This window comes from Triturus cristatus, chromosome 5_2 (genome assembly GCF_964204655.1).
Source record: "Triturus cristatus chromosome 5_2, aTriCri1.1, whole genome shotgun sequence".
Lineage (NCBI taxonomy): Eukaryota > Metazoa > Chordata > Amphibia > Caudata > Salamandridae > Triturus > Triturus cristatus.
This window is the reverse complement of record NC_140588.1, coordinates 1026790693-1026806776: the sequence shown is the minus strand read 5'-3', so window position 1 is coordinate 1026806776 and position 16084 is coordinate 1026790693. Positions and strand designations below refer to the sequence as shown.

The following is a 16084-nucleotide window of genomic DNA, read 5'->3' as shown; positions in this document are numbered from 1 at the left end:
TCGCTATCAAGGAACACCTTCCCATTCATTCCTATGGTCCCAGAGGCCCATAGGAATGAATGGGAATTGCACATGCAATTTGCGAGTACCCAATAGGTACTCGCAAATTGCGTGCGCAATTTCAAGGGTGCAAGGGTTCCAGAGGGACACCCTGTTGCACCCGTGAAATGTGCATATGCGCACATGTGGTGCACATACATGCCCTAAGGGCATGAATGTGTGCCACATGGCACTTCAAAAAAAGCAAAAAAGTGCCTTTTTAAAGGAAATCGCAAATTGCCACTAACTTGAAGTTGGTGGTAATTTGCGATTACTTAAGGCCAAATCACACTTTCTTTTGTGCTTCTTACATTGCATTTAAGGAATCGCAATTTGCGATTCCTTAAATGCAATCGCAAAAAAGAAATCGCAAATTTTGAGATTCCTTATTTTGCGAGGGGGTTTTTGTGTGCTACATTGCACACTGCTAATTTGCGATCGCAAATGCTGAAATTCTGCGAATTTCATCATTCACGATCGCAAATTGGCTTCCTACATCTGGCCCTAAATTGCTAGGTTGTAACATAGTTCACTGACAAATCTCTTCTCAACCCATGGTATCTACAAGACAACCAGCAGGCTTTAACTCAGATGAATGCATAATATGTTCGAACACTACCAAGAAACATTTATATTAAGATAATAACACAAAATTCTGAAACCAATTTTGAGAAATCAAGGAAACATAAATGAATAAAAGGACTCATGAATGGTTAAAACAGGATCCAGGGAACCAGGCGTATGAATTTTCAATTACATTCAGTCCAGAAAATTCTGAGAGGAACATTGTATTATGAAACTCAGTCAGAGTCTATTTACATTAACAAAACCAGGCACCGATGGTGACTTCTGCAACAAAGACAAAAACAAGGATACTTTACCAGCAAAATGTCTGCGTCACAGAGGCCCGGAGGTCAGAGGCAAGGGCGGCTCCTCCAAGAAGCAGAAACATAACATGATATTTTAAATATGAGAATGCAGAATAGTATGCCTGGTTGGGGGCGGGTGAGTCGGGGAAGAGTGGCAGCCCAATGCTGTGGGCCCTGACTGTTTGATCGTCCCTCTGTTGCCGACCAAACCAGCCATGTTCACTCTCCATTTTCTCTGTGTAGACTGCATACAGCCTACATAGAGAAAATGGCTTCACTTCAGGTGCCTGGCTCGGCGCCGTCCACACCAATCCCAATGCTGAAATTGCAGCATTGTGATTGGCTTAAGGAAGGGGCGGGAGGATGCCTGCTTCCTGTTCCAGAAAAATGCGGCATGGCACCCAGCCAGGAACGGATGCGGCGCGGGACCCGGTAAGGTAAGTTATTATTATTATTATTTTTTCAACCTCCCCTGCGCGACCCCCTCCACCTGCCCCCCACACCCACGAGTCATGCGAGCCGCGACTGGCAGAGGCAGTTACCTTTTAGGCCTCTGTACACAAATACTTTCAATCATCCTAGTGCTCTCATCTCGAGTACTCCAAAGACCAGATAAGCCTCACTGCCTTAAGGTTCTGCTACTAACAACAGTCCTACTTTCATGATAAGGCTGGCAGTGCTGGAAAAGTTGTTCCTAATCTTTCCTACCCTTCTAAAGCTTAAATGAATAGGCCTGGGTGGAGCTTGCGGAGTTTCACTTTATCGAAAAAATCATTGCGATTCCGCAGAGTTCGTGAGTGGGCGGAGTATTGTGGTGCTATCTGAATAAACTGCATTACAATGTCTTTATGTTCAGTTTCCAATCTGTGCCTATAAGTACCCATACGGGCAATGCAGCCCTCTTTGCCCGCCTTCTACAGCCCCTGCTCTGCCTCATTGTGTGTGGCATCACACAGGTTGAACCCGCTGACGGACAGGATGGTGTCCCCCTTGTAGAGTGCCTGGGTCTGGCCTGCCGCCAGCCCCTTGAAGATCTTGCTGATGAGGATGGGCATCTTGCTTTACTTGCCCCCTTTGATGCTGATGCCCAACCCGCCCAGCTCCTGCTTCTGTAAGTTGATGGGGAGCTTCTTGTTTGCAATAGCCTCAGGCATTTGCTCTGGCAGGTCGGTGTATGCCGTCTGGGTGCCCTTGGGGCTGTAGCCACAGTCGCTGTCCAGAAACTTCCAGTACGAGACATTTGTGATCCTATTGAAGCTGATGTTCTCTCTCTGGCAGGTCAGGTCAGCTCCTCATTGCTTAAGTTGGCCATAACTTTGTGCCACCTGTCCTGGATCTGAACGTCCAGCTAGCCACTTCTCTGCACTCTGCTGTGCCTGCTGCTGGGGCCACTCCCATCTCTGCAGCATGCTTAGCATGCCATGACCGGGCACAGGAGACAGGGCTTTACTCAGGCGGCTCAGAGAGAGTAAATACTTTTCAAACCAAGTAATCTGTTTATCTCAGCTGTTGTCTGCAGGGTGAACTGAACCTGGGAAACCAAACAAACCAAGCCGTGCAAACAAACCACTGGAACTCCAAGGACATGGGATGCAGGCACTAACAGCTTATCTGTGGTGAGTGCCAAAGAGTCACGCACAGTGGATGTGCATGAGTTACGGCCTCAGTGTGTAGTGTGCATTGTTTGTTTGTTCCTAAAATGAAGTCCTCACCCTTGGAATACAGTTGAACTTAACTCTGGTGTCCTGCCAGCTCTGCTCACTTCACCTTCCCTTTGATAGCCATTATTGTAGGCCATCAGTAAATATGGTTAAAGGTGCACGGCTGCTGACTCAACAGGACATCACCTTTAAGGCACTGGTTTACAGCTGTCAGAGGGCAAAGAAGGCTGTGGCCGTGAATGTCAGTAGTGGCACAGGCTGTGGGTAACGCGTAGGCCAAGCCACTGTCGGCCTTTTCTGTGGCTGCAGTAATCTGGCTGAGTGACGTCTCCCAGTCCTGAGACCGCTGCGTGTGCTGAATAGTGGTGAGCACCAGTGAAGTCCGCAGTGTGGCACTGGCAGAGATTTTGCCAAACTCCGCACTCAAAGCGGAGTGCCGAGTGGCAAACCTCCATAAAGTCCACCAGTGGAGAGGAGATTACCATCCACCCTTACAAATAAACTCCGCCACGTTACCACTCTCTCTCCAGCCAGGGCTTCCACAGTGTCCAGTGCAGTCCACTCCTAACTCTGAAGCTTCAGTCCCTATACAGGACTCAGTATTTTTCTGTCTCCTAGTCAGTGCAGGGCCTCGTCCACTGACCCTTGCAGAGAACCTCCAGTCCCTAGAGACAAGTGAAGAGCAGGTTGTGTATGCCTAAGTCCTCTTCCAAGGCAGACAGAAGACATCAAGCAGGCATTTTCTATTTTGGTCTCACCTAAGGTCCAGGAGATCTCTAATGAGCTGTTAGTGTGGTTCCATTTTATTTATTTCCTAAGTGATCCATTTGTGACATTCAAAAGCCCAGTCTCTATACAATTCTCAACAACATCCATACCACTTTTGCACCACTTTCCATCTTGCTTGCAACCGATTCCAGAAGCTTTTGTCCAGGATGGAACATTTCAGGATCTCTTCTTCAGAGCACCTAGTAACCTCCTAAGTCCTGCCATATAGAAATGACGACACAGCCCCTCATCGTAATCTTGGAACCTCTTTCTATCCTGGTGGATCAAAGACAAATGTCCAAGAGGGGTCCTTCAATGTAAAGCCTCTGCCATTTCAACTTGCTGTTGGTATAACCATATCAAAGATTACGCTTCAGCCTGTGCCCTTTCTTTGGCCACCTGTTTCTCAGATGGTTCAGAAATGTGGCTAGCAATTACCTCATACCAGCCTTCATAGTATTAGAAGAAACATTATTGTTCCACTGACAGAAGCTGTATTCATGTCTCACAAGCACTTAGGGGCATATCAGCAAGACAATTATAGCCGCTTTAGTGGCTGTTTTCGGCCGGAAAGCAGCGATAATTGTATCGCCCTATTAGCAAGGTCACGCTATTGCATGAATCCTTGCCTCAGCGCCATTTCCCTTAACGCCCAGCTTTGCATCTCTAATGAGATGCAAAGTGGGCGTTCCTCCCCAGAATAACGGGAGAAATGTCTTTAAGCGACATTTCTCCTATTATCAAGCATCACGCTAAACTGCAGAGCGATAAGAAAAGTAGCGTTAACCTCGGTTATCGCTACTTTCCTTACGCCTGCTTTTCATCTCACTTAGCCATAATATCCTATGGAAGGTGGATATCATGGCTAAGTCTGTCCCTGCCCTATCAGCAAGAATTCGCCATACATTGTGCGATTATCGCTGGATTTCCAGCGATAATCGCACATTTGGCAGTTTGCGCCTTGATTTTTATCGCTGTTGAGATGAGCATTGCTGATAGCACGCTATCTCAGCGATAAAAATCAGCGTTAGCTGGCGATAATTATGCTCGCGCTAAGCACGCTGAGAGATAATTATCTCCGGTTCTTGCTGATATGCCCCTTAGTCATTTAGGAGCATAGTTGTTGCTGGCTCTTAAACTATGCATTGCTAAAACTTTCAAGCAGCCAAACGTATGCTTTTTAAACATCATCGTTTGCCGTCCATTACAGTTATCAAGCATATAGTTATCAAAACCTAATTACACTATTGGAGTTGAATTTTTATGAATATCAAAATTGGAAATTTGAATCAATTTGTTATCATTTTCTTGGAAAACGAAATTGAAATGAAATCCAGTATTAGTAAGGGGCACAATTATTCGGGGGGGGGGCAAGGCGCTGGAGGGCGTCGGGAAGATTAAGTGAGCTATTGCCCAGAGTCACATGGTGCTGGGCTAACCTGCCGCCAATGATCGAACTGTGAACCCCGTGGTCCGGAGTCAGGCACCCTGGACGCTGCGCCACACCGCTTCCACTTTGCTAAAATTGTAAAATAAAGTGTGCAATTACACCTAGGCAATTCCATAGGAAAGCATTAGTTTACAAATACATTTTGCAGCTGTGCAGCGTAGTGACATGCTTTCCTTTAACATTTAGTCTCTCCTACTCTCATAACTTAAGCACCCGGCTTTATGGACTCTATCGGCTAAACTTAGGGGTAATTTTTTAAAAGTTTTTCTATATGGCAGAACATTTTATCCAGGACGTAGCATGGTCACTAAGATACGGGGGGTGTGAGCTTCAGATTTCCCAACAATCAAGCCGACATTGGAAAGTGAGAGCAGTGCAGATTGTTAGCAGTACGTAAAACAAAATAGTTTGTAAAATGTTTTTGCAGGGTTATCCCCAAACATTTTGCTTCTTCCTCCTGTATTTTCCTGACCTGCTGTTGTTGGCCTTAGGGCTCTCTCTGGACACTACCACTGATAATCAGTGCTAAAGTGCATATGCTCTCTGTGTAAATTGTTATTGTGATTGGTTATCCATTATTGGCATATTTGATTTACCATTTGGTCCCTAGAAACATGCACTGAGTGTGCCAGGTCTGGTAAATCAAATGCTACTAGTTCAGATCAGTTGACAGGGGGTGAGTGCTTGCAATGTTCAACACTCCGTCCATCATTTCCTTTGGTTTTGCTTTGTTCGCCATAAGTTGGCAGAGTATGCTCAGACGTGAGTCCCTTGCTCACTTTGCCACTGGATTCAAGCAAGCCTGGCTGAAGACGGCTGAAATGCCAGAAACCGGTCCTAGGAAGCTTGTTTTCGGTCCAGGGAAGACATGGCTTGGCAGTTCGGGCTGGACTGTTCCCATGAGGCACAGGGTCAGACTGATTTGCATATGGCCATGTCTGGACTGGGGTGGCAGAGTGGGCTAAAGAACGGTGATGGATTAAACCCAGATCAGTCGACTGGGGGTGAGTGCTTGCAATGTTCAACACTCCGTCCATCATTTCCTTTGGTTTTGCTTTGACATTTAACTTCTACACCTCCGGTGCACTCCCTACACCAACTTATTGTTGAGTTTCTGAACTGCTAAATGAGGCAATTGAGTGTATCCAGTTTTAATTGATGTTATAGGGAAGGAGATTGATTGGCAGTACCACAGTGTCATGGTGCACAGAGTCATTAAACCAGCAAAATGCAACCCATAAAAAGTTGAAAAATCTAGGAAGACTGTGTATTAAAGATAACATTGCTACTATCAAGATTTAATTTTTTGAGCCATCAAGACAGAGACAACTTTCTTTCCATTGGTGAATGTGAATATGAAACTGGGGGGTATATTCACAAGAACGTGTGATAACTACCGCAAGAGTAGCGTAATGCAACTTTCAATATCACAGCCCATCACGGGAAAATAACCCCATTACAACGTGGGATTCACAACAAGGCGGTAGCATGTGATAGTCACCAGATAATGTGTCATGGGCATTCAGGCCCAGGGTCATGCCAGAGTCTCAGGTTGAGTAAAGAAATGATTTGATATCAGGATGTATACTTATTGTTGACCAGAAATAAACATGAATGGTTATTTGGTATTACGATGTTAATTGCAAGCAGTAGGCTTTCTGAAACACGCTGTCACGTTGTAACTATCATTACGTGTAATGGGGCTGGAAGAAACATTGCTGTTCATTGCACACGATTTCGCGTACATTGGCAACACGTGTACACCGTGATCATTGCCAACACGTGTACACCGTGATCCTTGCAACGCCTGCTCCAGCAACCGGTACACATTTCACGTGTTAACCGGCAACAACGTGAACTTGGACAGCCGTTTGCAACGTGAGCCGCTAAGAGTATTTAACCTGCTCGCGTTTACACACACGCGCTTGGTCTCGCATTTCAGAGGCAACGCGCTTACCTGCATCTGCTCTCCGGCTCTTCCTGACCTTTTTCGGATCCCCGCATACCAGCATCAGCTCTTCATCGGTGCGCCTGACACTTCCTGATCCTCGCGTTCACCAGCATCGGTTCTTCTTCGGCGCGCCTGCACTTCCTGATACTCCCTGGCAAACAGGCTGATGCAGTCCAGCTCTTCTGATCCTCGCATCCCGGTGGCGCACCCCTTCCGCTGCTACGCTTCCGGTGGCATCGCGTAGTTGAAGAAACAAGCACAGATAAGTGAAATACCTGATATGACGGCTGTCTATCGGTGAGTTCGTTATTTATTTATTTAATTGACATTACCGGGAAAAGACTGCAAAATAACAGATTCTTGAAGACCGGTTACATACCACTTTTTCTGGAGAAGTAATCCAGGAGGACACAGTGACTTTTGTTGTACATTTCAGAGCCTGGATGGAACTAGGAAAACCAAAAGACTCTGAACCAATTTGCTAATTGTGTTTTGCAAGACTTTGAGTTATTATTAATGTTGTGGACATATTTCAGCGCACATGCGTCAATAGTTAGAGGTAACACATTAAGGATAGTTTTTTATATATTCGCCAGGAAGCATAGATATCAAACCTGTTTTCTTTTGCAGACAATCCTAGATGCATTTAAACCTACTTGCTGCACTAATTAAGAGAGTTGTAAAGAGAGTTCCAAAACAAGGTATATGCTAATATTATTGTTGTCAGATACATACGCTAGTAATTCTACGAAGGTGTGCTTCTAATTCTTATGTATGTATTTTCTCTAGAGCATTGACAACCTGTTATCAGTGAGCCATTCCCCTCTGCATATGTGAGAAGCAGTTTAGAACCTAGGAGCACATCAAAGAAGCAGTCCTAGAACCTAGAAGCACCTGGTGTCCTGAGAACTCTCTCTCTCTCTCTCTCTACCTCCCATTCCCCCTTTCCCTTCGGAGACTTGCTAGGGCACAGAGTTTAAACTAGTTCTGGGCCCTGGAAAGTGTCCGGGAGGACTGGGGTTAGCTCGTCGTCATAAAAGAGCGAGAGATACAGGTAAGCGTCTTCCTGACATAATGCACCAAATGTCACGCCAAAATAAATGCCACACCGCAGAAATGCGATACGCAAATGTAAAAAAACATGCGATGAGGCCAACCGCTGCACATAAAGTAGCGAAAACCAGCCACAGGCCTGCAAATCCCACACGTCTGGTGGAACAATGCCCTATAAAAACCACAGAAAAAATACACCAAAAACAATCCAAAGTGCGTAGCAACATGGATGCACCCTGGCACAGCGCAGGGGCGAACCCCACAACCCCCAAGGACTACCAGCAAGGAACAATGGGGTCGGGGAAGGCCAAGGAGAAGAGGGAGAGGAAGACGGGGTACAGACTGCAGGAAAACAAGACCACTACCAGCAACTGACCCACTAGCAGACCACCTGGATTGCAGTTGGAGTGCCCAGGAGGCCAATCCAGGAGGCCAATAGGTGCCGGCATGACGTGACTACCTAAACCAGGCACAAATATTCGCTGCCAACAGGAAGGCAGCAACGGCGGCAGGAGGTGGGAGTCCAGCACCACCGGAGGAGCTGAAGGAAACCCAGGCCACAGTCATCAGGGTGGAGACGGTGCAAGGAGTAGGGAGTATGGACACAGCTTGAGAGGACCTGACACAACATCAACAGGACTGGGGGACTGGGCACAATGGTACACATGCACAACAAGGTGTAGCACACTGCACACCCACAATCACCCAGATCCATGGGCCCTATCCCTTCGGCACCCTGCAGCACACACATAGCACAAACTGCACACCCACATTGACGACAACTAGGAAAAACGTGCAGCACCGACACTGCAGAACAGAGGACACAACTGGCTCCGCACATGCACACAAACATGCCTACTACATCTGACGGAGCCTGAAACTGTGAAATGGAAATGTACGCGTACGACATCACATCCGTCATTTAAACCAAATCTACACTGTCCCGCAGAAGAATCCAGCAGCCCACAAACAGTCACAATGTACATTGCCATACAGTCTGCATGCAAACCTGCACAATGTGCCAACATATATGTCAACGCAAAGTCAATACGCACCTCCCCTTCACATCGCAGAGGGGCACACAACACCTTCAGCAGAGCACAGAATCCAACACATCAGTGATGCCGGAGAGGACCACCACACAGTCGACACCGATGCCCTGCAACAGCACATGGATATCCGACGCATCCCACCACCAGGACCCGGACAGCCAAGCTACTCAGAGGAGAACACCCAGCCTGCAACAGACCACACAGCAGGAAGCACCCGCAAGCACAGCTGGCCCACGACACTTCACCCACCCACACATTGCATCCCAATGCCATGTTCCTGCATGCCTAAAGGAGGTGGCCCAACAGGTGTGGGTGGGGGCCCAACCCATGGAATGTGAGCCAGGACACATACGTAGGTGTCCATCACCCCTCAGGGGCCACCAACACCCCACTAAAGAGACACACACTGCTATAGAAACACATGCAGTTGCACATTCACAGTACAGAACCACGGGCAGGGGCGCTCAAATTCCAGTCACACACCCATGTTGGCTCTGCGTACGACAGCCCTGGCCACACCCCTTACGAATTGAGTGGGTGACGACTAAGCTACATGTCCAAGCTCCAACCCACTGCGTGCGGTGAGACGCCTGCATCCAATGTACACAGCACAATGTAATGGCGTTGGGCCCAGGGCCCTCATGCATACAACAAGACCACAGGGACACGAGCAGATACCATGTTGAACTGGCTACGGGCACATGCGCCCGGCCCCTTTATTGGCAGGGCCACATGTACAGTGACACCTGTGCTGGATGTGTGTGGGGTGAGTGTAAGCCAGAACGAACGGAATGTCTGGTGCTGGCAACCACTTGAACATTGGACACCAGTGCAACGGAAACAGAAAACACATGCATAAAAGAGGTAACTGCTGAGCAACATGGAGGGAGCCGGAGAAAGTCCAGAGGACAGCCAACATGCAAACAGAAGTGTCCGTGAGTTGAATTGCACTGGGGATGGGACACTAGAGATGAGGGCGCCCATTTGAAGATAAAGTCTAGCATCATGTCCCTCTGACAGACACCTGATGCAGATGGTGTGGGGTGTGTCATACCTGCATCATCTTCCCCATCGTCGTCTCAGGGCCCCCACACTGTTTGGGGTGACATAGCTGCGCAACCTCTCCACAGCTCATAACTCAACCAGTAACGGACAATGGCTTGCTGTGCACTGAGTCGCTGGCACCTGAAGTGCTGAGCAGGGTATTAGGACGATGATGGCATCACGACAGGTCTGGGCAACTCCATGAGTCTGTCAGGACCACCGTTTCGACTCTGGTAGATGGCTGTTGGAGGTGGTCCTTGCGGTGGTGGCGTGTGCCTCCTGTGGTGATGCCACATCCGGGCCGGTCAGGACTCGGTTTGGTGTATGAGCAATGGTGGGACGCTGTTGGGCCCGGAGGCTGTGTACAGCGCAGAGCCACAGAGAAATGGCGTTGATGACCCCCATGCCAACGTTTCAGGGGCCATCCAATATCTCAGAAGAAGGGATCCCGGACCTGACCACCACAGAGTTAGTGGCCCCGGATGCACAGCGGCCGGCACAGGCACCCAGCCACGGACAGTGACTTGTGGTGCAGTTAGATGGGCCATGCGACCTGAGCGCGTTACCATCAATGTCCGAGGTGTATGTTGCAGAGGGTATCGTGGGACAGTGGAAGGTGTCCTCCAGGGCATGACACGGAAGGGTTTGATTTTATCCTGAAGCAGCAAATGGAGGAGTGGAATGCGACAGCCTCGTTGCTACCACCAATTAGGTATCAGCTGCATGAGGATGAAAACTGCCCCCTAGTCCATAGGCTCAGACGTCACCAAAGTTCGACCGGAGAGTCCATGATTGTCGGGGAACAGACTTAGTGGCTTCGGGGTTGAGAGGGAATGCTGTCTGCGATAATGCCGGTACGCTGATATGAACTCATTGCAAATTGAAGACTTTGTGACCTGCTGGACCGCAGTGTAGGCCGGAGGCAGCGGTCAGCAGTGGCCCACAGCCATGTGTCATTGGCTGGCGATGCACAGAGTTAGTGACACAAGGGCAGTTGTCGGTAGTGTCTGATCACCTCTGTAACGATGATCTTGTTCCCTCCAGACTGCAACGTGTCATCCTCTTACGCCTCTCCGTGCATGCGATGACATGTGTTCTGCCTTTTTAATGACTGATGTTCAGTCCCAAATGTGTGACCTACCTTACCGTGGTGTAGGCCTGAGGCAGCGGTCAGCATGGCCCATTCGAGTGTCGCCGGCATAGGTTGGATGGCCCCACCAGTCTCCGTAGTTCAGGTTCAGTGGCACCACGTGTTGTGACACCTCTGTGTATGTGACCCGGGTTTCGTCCGGAATGAGCCGCGTCTTCCTCTTACTCCTCTCCATGCGACCACTGGTGTGTACTCTGCCATTCGTGATTTGCGCCTAGGTGCTGGATGTGGGACCTACTGGTACGCAGGGTAGTCCTGGTCCCTCATCCACATATCGCCAGCTGGCGTTGAACAGGGTTAGTGGCACCACGTGTCGCCGGCTAGAGTTGAACAGGGTTAGTGGCACCACGTGTTGCAAGAAGCCCATATGGAACTATGCCTCACTGATCGAAGGGAGTCTGGTGCTGTTGCTGGTGGCCCGGTTTTGGGGTCACTGCCATTCATGACTCAGGACATAGTTTCACATGGGACCTACTGGGCCGAGGAGTAGGCCTGAGGCGGCAGTAGAGTACGTCAACGAAAAAGGACTCAAGCGGGCCCGTGTCGTGGAGGCTGGGGTGGTCTGAGGAGGCGGCCAAGGTTGTGGGACTCGGGCCTGGAGCTTGAGTCGGAACGTGGTGGGCCCTCCTTGACACACGCCGGTGTCGGCAGGTGATCAGTGAGGCCTGGCTGCGCAGGGGCGGGCCTGATGGGTTTGTGGTCCGGCAGGCACACAGCGTCGCAGGCAACTCTGCTCTAGAGGATGGCATCGACCTCGTGGCGGGGTGAGAGGCGCCGCCCTGACAGAGACATTGGGCTTTCCAGAAGAGAAAAAACACCCAGGGCTACGTGCTACTTATTCACAGCCCTACGCTGGCGTGGCGTACGCCGGGCCATCCCACTCAGGTCACGCCTAGGTGGGGGGGCGTAACAGGCAAGATTTCTGCGAGGTCCCCCACTGGCTGTGGTGATATGGTTGCGTCCACTACACTCCATACACCAGAGGTGTATGTCGCCATGGATATATGTGCATGCTGCATACGGTGGTCTGTCCAGCACATCTCCGCCATTCTTGTCATTGTGTACTTTTCCAATCATGGTACTACTGCCTCCTTCACACATGCCTGTTTGCCACCTCTCCACACATTCGGCTGTTGTGTGGCTGAGGTGCCATGCCGTTGATGGATCATGTTCACGGCTTGGCCAGGTAACCATTATGAGTTGTTGTTTCGTGTCTGGTGTGTGGTCATGTTGTTGTGCATGTTGGTAGTGATTTTGTGACGTGTGCATTGCCAGAGTTGTGAGTTGCATGGTTGTGGAGTTGAGGTGAGTAGGGTGTCCATTTGACACTTGCCATGGGGCTGTGCATTTCCATTGTTGCCATCCTGGGTAGGCTGGTTGCTGACGGACTGTCGGAGGATGAAGGAATCGTGTACAGTGGCAGGGTATTTGGAGGTGACATTGTTGGAGGTTCCACGGTGTTCGGTTTTTGCCTGCACATTGATGTGAGACGTGTGCTTCCTGTTGCGGTGATTGTGTGCTGTATCACCAGGGGGCACAGGTGGGACATGTGTGCTGTGGATTGCCCCCAACACGTGCTTGCATACTGCTATGGCGTATGGTCCTTGCTTGGTCTTCAGCAGATCCTGCGCATTGTGTTGGACTTAGGGAGACTGGGGTATCAGGGTGATGGTGATGTCCATAACAGGTCTGGGGGACTTGGATGTGGCTGGTTGTGAGACTCCTCCGACTCTGGCAGGTGTTGTTGGGGGGTGCCAGGGGCCAACAGGTGCAGCCAATCCAGCAACTTGGTGTGGGGTGGGATATTGGTTGTCCGCTGTGTTGGTGCCGTAGGCCTGTTAGGCGATGATGGTCAGGATACGTTGGATGGTTGTCCCTTTCAGCCGGTAGTGGACGGTGATATTATCAGATGTTGGGCCTGTGAGGCTGGTGCATTTCCTGGGGGTCCGCTTTCTTTGTCTGCGCTGCCTCTGTGGTTGTCCGGGGGGAGGTTCCGGGGGTGGGGTGGGGTCCTGGGGTGGTGTCAGTGTGTATTGTGGCCCTCCTGGGTGTCCGTGACGCATGATGGATGGCTCCTTGGCATCTGTTGCACTTCCGATGTGGCCCTGGGCTGTGCTCCCTTTTGTGGTGCTGGCTGCCGTCCGACTTAACACCAGGTCAGAGCAGTTGTAGATTTCCTGGTGCTAACACGCCTTATCACCTGTTTTGTGTTTTTATCGCCGATCTGTCTGGTTGTTGAGAATGGTGAGGAGTGATGTGGTCGCAGCTTTTGGCACGGGACCGCCCACTCTGCATCTCATTAGCGATAGTTGCTCGGGTCATCTGTGGCGATGTATTTTACGGCTGCTATCGCGGGTAAACTGGTACTGTGGGCTGTTAGCACCAGCTTGTGAATGGGGAGGTAAATTTATCACGACTTTGGCTGCGATAAAGTGACGTTAATTCGGCGATAGCTCCTTATGAATATGGCCCTAAGTAATATATGATAGACTATCCAAGTTGCTTTCCAAATTCTTTAAAATTAGGATGTTATTTCAGAACATTACGAAATAAATCTGAGGATCCTCAAGCCTTTTGTCAGCATGTGCATGAATACGTTACCAACCAGCCAACACGATGGTTAATGCTGCAGGAACAACCCATACTTCTTGAGTGCGTTGAACAGGAAGGTTTGTCTTCAGTTCCTAGAATCATTGGTCGCACTCAACCGGTCAGTCAAAATTCTTTACTCGGCTCTACCGAACCATAAAAGTCACACCATAAAATACACAGTCCAGAGTGATTCATACATGATTGTAAGGTCAGGAAAATGACAGTTATAAAAATAGGTCATAAAAACTTCAGAAAGATACATTAAATAGTGTGATAGTAGCAAAATACAGTAAAAATGTAAATATTTAGATCGTAATCTCAGGGAACTTAAAATGTAATTTAAAAAAGCGATAATAACAGTTTCATTTCCGAGGCACTGCAGATAAGGAAAACATGCTATGTGGGATCTAGAATCCAAAGCACGCAATATGGGGCACAGGGACTGCCTTCTTTTATGTGGGTAAAATGTGCAAAATAAAGCCTAGTGCAGAATGTTTTGTATGGCTGTGATTTCACAATTACAAAGGGGGAGAGATGAAAACCAGGTACCCTTGGTGGGATAGGCTACCAAGAAGTGTATCTTTGAAGTCGAAACCTTGTAAGCAAGAACTTCTGTCTTTTATCTGCAATTAACTGTACATAAAATGCTGGGCAAAGTAGTGGAGCCCGAAAGATGACTCCGCTCTCTTTCTAGCTATCACCCTGTTGTGCCTTTTGTGCATGTTGATAAAAAGGATTTTTTTATCTGTGCTGAGGGGATGTTTGATAAAAGAGAAGTGTTATGATAACAAGCTGGATGCTCAGACTTTCAAAGCCTTTTTGACAGTTTTGAGCCAATTATCCAGGCAATTATCCAGATTCATGCAGTCTAACAACACTGATCTACATAATTGGGCTTCAAGATTTTTTCAAATACGTTGCCACAAATACAGGGGTTGTAATTTTATGTACTCCTCTAGATTGTTTAGCCCTACCTCATCATGGCACAATGATGTTGGAGTGGAGGGTGGGTCAGCCATAAGTCTTCTTATAAACTTATTCTGAACAATCTGGAGTGATTTATATTTTGCGTGTTCCCAGATACCTGCCCCAAATGTTGCAATCGATAAACATTTACTTTTAAAAATACATAGCTGCTCACTCATGGGTTTATGTCACAGCCTTTTTGAAAATGTATGAAACCGGCGTCAATTGCCCTTTGAAAGGCACTCAACCAGTCATTTGGTTCTTTCTGAAAGAAGGTTAAGATTATTATCTATTGTTTTTGACATTTTAATAAACATGAATATAATTCCAGGTCCCAATATTACTCCAAGGGTTTCTGTAAAAGAAAGCTGTCCACATTCAGCATATCCAAATCTATTTTTCATTCACCAAAACATATCAATTCTGTGTCCCTCATTCTAAAACACTGAAATGACATATTTATTAATACTGTCCTTTCTATTTCTAAGAATATAATTGTTTCCAACAATGCCAGCATAGGGAATTTTCCTGGAGACATTTAGGGAATCTTTTTAAGTTTCTAGGTTGGGGAAGGCTCTCAAATCACCGGTGTGCCAGTCCCATATGGAGCCCTGATAGACATAGGGATCTCTAGCTGGCAGAGGTAGGTACCTTTGCTAAAATAGGGACCCTTGCTTCTAGTCTGGGTAAGGGAGATACACACTTTAGATAACGCCTGCTCACCCCCTTGGTAGCTTGGCACGAGCAGACAGGCTTATCCCAAAGGCAATGTGTAAAGTATTTGTACCAACACTCACGGTAACACAGTGAAAACAACACAAAAGGACACCACACCAGTTCAGAAAAATAAAGTATCTTTATCCATACTAAAAAAAGTCCAAAATGACAAAAATCCAGCATACACAGTTAAAAATATGACTTTTAAAAAGGTTTCAAGAACTTGTACCATAGGAAACTATGGATGTGTGACTTTTCACCAAAGTACCTGTAGTTGCGTCAAAGTTCACCAAGCCAAACAGCCGCAGCGTCACAAAACAAAGAGATGCGACATTCTTGAGACGCTGAGGAGGCGATGCGACAGCCCCTCTGCATGCAGAGGAAGTGTTGCATCGATTTCGGTCTGTATGGGGAGTGATGCGTCGATTCTTCGTGCCGTTTCCGGTCTGCAGGTGATGCGTCGGGAAAGCGTGTCGCACAGGTGCGATACATGGATCTTCAGGATGCGGCGGCAATCGACTCAGTGGTGTTGCGTGGCGATCAGCGGCACAGCGATGCGTGGAAATTCTTCTTGTGCCATGAAGATGCATCAGAAAAACAGCCGCAAGAAGAGTGATCTGCGGTTTCTGTAGTTCTTTGAGTTTCTTTTCTCTTCCAGCTCCCAAACAGCAGCAAAAACCTCCTAAGACCCAAAACGGACACAGGCACCTCAAGGCAGATCAGAACTCACAACAGCAGAGTTCAGCGGAGCTGGGGGTGTAGTCTTTGTTTC

The 16084-nt window shown here is 48.2% G+C and overlaps 1 long non-coding RNA gene across 1 annotated transcript in view; it reads right to left on the bottom strand.

Moving 5' to 3' along the window:
• Positions 1-16084, bottom strand: part of LOC146829619 (uncharacterized) — a 431894-nt gene that overhangs the window by 106698 nt on the left and 309112 nt on the right. The window contains exon 6 of the long non-coding RNA XR_014962024.1: positions 6745-6957. This is a non-coding gene — a long non-coding RNA (uncharacterized LOC146829619). The remainder of the gene's footprint in view (positions 1-6744; positions 6958-16084) is intronic.